We start from the raw sequence: 5,972 nt of genomic DNA, 5'->3' as shown, positions 1-5,972 counted from the left end.
AAAATAATATTAAAATATTAATATTTTATCTATTGTTGAAATTAGTCATGAAGGTTGACTATATGACTAGTCTAAGTGGGAAAGAAGAAGTAAGAAAGAATTTTGAAAAAAAACGACGTTAGTGGGGCCCATATGTTTTTATTAAATTAAGCAAGAGTGGGTAAGTAAATATTTAAATATTATGGTGGCACTTTGATAAAGTGCAAATTTTATATTTTATTTGTACAAATGTAAAGCAAGGAAAATAAAAGGAAATTGGAATTGAAGAAATGTTGAAAGGACCAAATTGTAAAGGATGAAAAGTTGGAGGGTCAAATGGTAAATAAGGAAACATTTGAGGACTTATGTGCAAGTTCAACCTTTGAAGTTAAATGGAAATTAACTAACCAAGGAAAGTTAGATTATGTGGGATAATGAGATGTGCATGTAAATTCACTATTACATGTAAATGATAGCATGTAAAAACGAGAAAGTGAGTAGGGAACATGTGGGACCCCACCATGTGAAGAAAAAGGAAGAATAAAACTAAATTTATTTGCATGTAATGAGATTAGTGCATTAGGTGGCCAAATGAGGAAAGCAAAATGTGGGATGCATGTGACTTAAATAGATTAATGAATGACCAAATAATATATACGGTGAAGGTGGTGCATGAAATAGGATTAGAGGAATAAGGTGGTGTATGAAATAAATAATAAAGGAAGAAAAGATGGATAGTGAAGGTGGTGGATGGAGAAGTAAAGTGAGGATAGATAATGGACCAATGAGCAAGGGAGGAAATTGGTGCATGAAATTTGAGTGGAAAAATGAATTATTCCAATGGGAGTTAAGGAATAAATAAAGAAAGGAAATGTGAGGAAAGGCTTGGAAAAACTGCACCTTTGAGAGAAAAGAAAGAGAATCGGCCTTGAAAGCAAAAGAAGGGAAGAAAGGAGAAAAAAGAAAAGAGAAAGGAGGAAGAAGAAAACAAGTTGGAGGAGGCTCAATTTTGGGAAAGATTGGAGAAAAATCGAAAGGTTTTCTCTTGCATGCCATTGTTGGAGGTTGAAGGACGAAGTGGTGGTTCGGCCTAGTGATTCCAAGGTAAGGAAGGTAAAAGTTGTCATTTTGTTTGAATGCATGCTTTGTAAACTGATTGTAATGTGAGATTGTGCTTGTGGTAGCAAGAATCTACAAGGATCCAAAGAATCTGGTGCATGCATGCGGCTTGTTCTTGAAAGTATTGTGAGTTTAAGCAAGACAAATAATGGGTAAGTGCTTGAAACCTTGAGATCATGGGTGGAAAGAAAAGTAAGATGGATATTGATTACTTGTGCTTGTGGTAGCAATGGTGATCGAGGATGTGAGGAATTTGTGACTTATGTGAGGGATTCAAAGTAAAAAAAAAAAAAATGAAAAGTGAGCATGCAATGAGAGTACATTATGTTGTATTGGATTTGGTTGGTTGAAAGTTCATAGATTGCATGTTAGATTATTGTGAATGATGAGGATGAAAAATATGAAATTTGATTAAGGATTCATTAATCAAGTTGCTGCCCATATATGTGTATAATTAAGTAGATTGAGTTTAATTTCTTGCTAGGAAGTTTGCAAGTGAGGAAGGTTTGCTGTGGTGGTGTACTGGAGGAGATAACGGGTGACCGGCAAGTAAAATTAGCTAGAGACGCACCCAAACCAATAGCAATGTAGTGTCCTAATATTGTGAGGTGAGTAAGAGGTGTCTATTTCAAAAAGATTCCGTAATATATAGAATGATGTTTCATATATAACTATATGATTAAGATTTATACACTGTTATTGTGGAAAGTATGAGTTGGTAGAAAGGCTAGGCAATTGTGGATGCCATGACTTTTAAAATTGTTTTGGAAATATATATATATATATATATATATAAGCTATATATGTAAAGGGTTTTAGAAATAGGGAAATGTCAGTTTTTCTCCTACCACGCAAGTATACGTATCGAGTAGACAGTATAATAACAAGTAGAGTATCAATCCCACAGAGAATTGCTCTAAAACTTTACTAAGTACTAAAATTATAACAATATAATCTTATCCAAACAATCAAAATTAAGTAATTAACTAAAACTAATTAACTGAAATTAAAACCAATAAGAAAAATCAAAATAATAATAACTTTAGAAAATATCAAATCAAATAAGCCTAAGATTACAATATCCCTCACACTTCATCTAAATCTTACCTCTCTTCCTTAACTTATTTCAACAGGTTAAATTGCTAACCTAGAGTCCTCAATTATTTATAAGGGTCTCCCGACTTGTCCTATAAAAATATCTATTTTAATCAAAACACTATATCCCTATGTGAATTGAAATTAAAACAAACTCATTAAGTTCAGGCTCTAATCTGGCTACATATGGCCTATAGGTATATCCCTATCCTATACGCAAATCAATTAATTTGATCATATGCTATCCCAATTTTAGTCTACTCTAAACTCTCTTTCCCAAGTTTGTTTAGGTTCCTAGATCAATTTAATTGGTGATCAGACAATTAAAAGCATTAAGAACAAATTGGAATAAACAATTCAAATTCCATTAAAATAAGTAAGAAAGAGATTAAAAACTTAAACTGCATGTGAGTTCAATTGCAATCCTAGAGAAAGAAGTTTAGCTACTCATAATTGCAAAATAAAATAACATTGTATAAAATTCAACCATTGAAAGTATCAAGAAAGATAAAAGCTAAAGAAGAAAACAAAACAATATTTTTCGCCTTAATCTCCAAGTTTCAGCCTCAACTTGTAACTTCTTGAATCTCTCAAAAGTTGTGTGCTTTTTTTTGTTGTTGTTAAACATATCCTATTTATACTAATAGACTTAACCTAAAGTTCCTTCAGCTGACCTAGGGTTTAATTGGGCTTAAAAGTGTAATGAAAGGCCCAAAAATTAATTATCAGTCTTTACAAAATTCCATTCCCGGCACAGTACGTCTAGCCATTTTCCGATGTGATTTTCTCTATCTTCGAAGCAGAATTGGGCAAATTAATCTTCATTAAAGTTGTAGCTCTGTATCTTAGCTTTCCACTGGTCTAAGAATCGCATCATTTGGAGTTCTGTAACTCGAGATAGAGCTGGAATACCAAAGTATATGCAAGCAGATTTTGGGTCTGTCTACACCTTATTTTCCAAAATTAAGCCCAATCACCTTTAATCCTATAAAAGAAATAAAAACCAATAAATAATAACCAAATTAACAAGAAAAACATAAAATTAAAATAACTAACTTAAAGTACCCTAATTATAAAAACTACTAAAAAATGAATAAAATAACAATTGAAAATTGAGGACTTAGCTAATATTTAATAACAAAATTGGAGTAAAATAATTCTATAAAATAGAATTACCACACCACCAAACTTAAGATTTCGCTAGTCCTCGAGCAAAAGAAAATCACAAAAAAAAAACTGAAACATAGAAAAAAAAATCCTTAAATGAGAGATAGAAATACCAAATCATGATTTCTCAATTTTTCCTTAGAAATAAACTCCAATTCCAACTTAAGGTAACATACAGCTAATCTTGAAATTCATGCATCAATTCAAGTGAAACTTATTTTTCGAATGGACTTCTTGTGTGTGTGTGAATGCTCTCTTACAAAGAATATATTACAACAAATGATTTCGACGGTCGAAATCTTTTACTTGCACTGGTTTTATTGTATTACTTGAAGTGATTATTTCGTTACACAACTTTTGGGTTTACATATATATAATTGTTTATATATATTCATATGTTTTTAATGTTCAAATTATCTATCCTTGGCTTGTTTCCCATCTACACCCTACTCACAGAGCCGATGATTATTGAGTTTGTGAGACTCACCCCCTTATCTTCATTTTGCAGATAAGTGATCAACTCAAGTGTATTGCCTAGTATATTAAGATTTGCTGCGACGTAGGTAATGGCATCTCTTAGACTTCCACTCCGAGTCACTCTGCTGCATAAGGGTCATGTTGGGTAAATAGTCAAACTTATAAAAATTATTAGTTTATCGAAAATGTACTTGCTAAAACCTTGAGGTTGTGTAATGGATTCTAAGTGTGATGTTGAAACTATCTTGAAGTTGGTTAAACATGGATATTGTTATCTAGTTGCTACACCTTAATTACAGCTATTTATTTAGTTTAAGTAAATGATAGTATTAATATTAAAAGTCGATTTACTTATGCACTAGAATGTTCAATTTAATTATCAGGAATCTCAACTACGACTTGTTCGGGATTTGACGGGGTTCACTCGCAAGTCTCGAACGCCTATAACGATCGGGAAGAAGGTCGTTACGTACTTTTAAGAACAAGTCGCATGCACGAATCCGGTTCTTTGAATCCTTGAAGATCCTTGCTACCACAAGCACAATCTCACATTACAATCGGTTTACAAAGCATACATTCAAACAAAATGACAACTTTTACCTTCCTTACCTTGGAATCATTAAGCCGAATCACCCATGCCTTCTTAAGCTCCAACAATGGCATATGGGAGGAAAACGTCTCGATTTTTCTCCAATTCCTCCAAAACCAAACCTTCCTCCAGCTTTTCTTTTTTCTCCCTTTTTCTTCTTCTTCTTTACTCTTCTCTTCTTTCAAAACTGATTCTCTTTCTTTTCTCTCGAAGGTGCGGTTTTTCACACAAACCTTTTCCTTCACCTTTCATTTCCTTACTTATTCCTCACTTTTCATTGGACCCATTCATCCCCACTCAAATTTCATGCACCAATTTCCTCCCTTTCTCTTTGGTCCATTATCTATCCTCACTTTACTTCTCCATCCGTACCTTCACTATCCCATCTTTTCTTCCTTTATTATTTATTTCATACGCCACCTTATTCCTCCAATCCTATTTCATGCACCACCTTTACCTTATATTTTATTTGGTCATTCATTAATCTATTTTAAGTCACATACATCCCACATTTTGCTTTCCTCATTTGGCCACCTGATGCACCAATCTCATTACATGCAAATAAATTTAGTCTTATTCTTCCTTTTACTTCACATGGTGGGGTCCCACATGTTCCCCACTAACTTTCTCCTTTTTGCATGCTATCATTTGCATGTAATAGTGAATTTACATGCACATCTTATTATCCCACATAATCTAACTTTCCTTGGTTAGTTAATTTGCATTTAACTTCAAATGTTGAAATTGCACATAAGTCCTCAAACGTTTCCTTATTTACCATTTGACCCTCTAACTTTTCATCCTTTACAATTTGGTCTTTCCAACATTTCTTTAATTTCAATTTCCTTCTATTTTTCTTCCTTTACACTTGTACAAATAAAATATAAAATTTGCACTTCATTAAGGTGTCACCATAATATTTAAATATATACTTACCCGCTCTTACTTTATTTAATAAAGGCACGCAGGCCCCACTAATGTTGTTTTTCTTCAAAATTTTTTCTTACTTTTTCTCCCCCACTTAGACTAGTCATACAGTCCTCCTTCATGACTAATTTCAATGATAGATAAAATATTAAAATTTTAATATTATTTTATTCTACAATATTCTTTTCACCCATGACCACTCCTTGGCACTTAAATTTACGTCACTTGACCTTTCGTCTTATTGATAAGGTCTTATTGGCTTCTATATAAGGGTATAGGGTGTTACAATGTTGGAACAAGAAAACCTTGGCACAGTCACTACAGTGGCTACTGATAAGGCACAAAGATTCAAATATTGTTTCTGGTCATACGGGGCTTATATTCGAGGGTTTAGGGATGTATTGCGTCCTATGATTGCAATTGATGCGACACATCTAAAAGGCAAGTTCAAGGGTGTTTTGTTTGTCGCTGTATGCAAAGATACGAACGAGTGCATATATCCAATTGAGTTAGGCATCGACCATGTTGAGGATGAAGACTTGTGGACGTTGTTTCTTAGCAAGCTGCATGATGCAATTGGTTATCCTGAAAAAACTATGTTCAGTTCTGATCAGCATCT

General features: G+C 33.2%; 1 long non-coding RNA gene across 2 annotated transcripts; it reads left to right on the top strand.

The window, feature by feature from the left end:
- Positions 901-4,105, top strand: LOC108662896. Of its 2 annotated transcripts, none has more exons than XR_001928754.1 (4): positions 901-1,083; positions 1,168-1,250; positions 1,583-1,706; positions 3,869-4,105. It is a non-coding gene; the product is annotated as an uncharacterized LOC108662896 (long non-coding RNA). The 2 variants fall into 2 exon arrangements; XR_001928753.1 differs by having other exon boundaries at positions 1,164-1,250.

The sequence above is a fragment of the Theobroma cacao genome, chromosome 7, assembly GCF_000208745.1.
Source record: "Theobroma cacao cultivar B97-61/B2 chromosome 7, Criollo_cocoa_genome_V2, whole genome shotgun sequence".
In the NCBI taxonomy this organism is placed as follows: Eukaryota; Viridiplantae; Streptophyta; class Magnoliopsida; order Malvales; family Malvaceae; genus Theobroma; species Theobroma cacao.
This window is presented reverse-complemented; position numbering and strand designations above follow the sequence as displayed.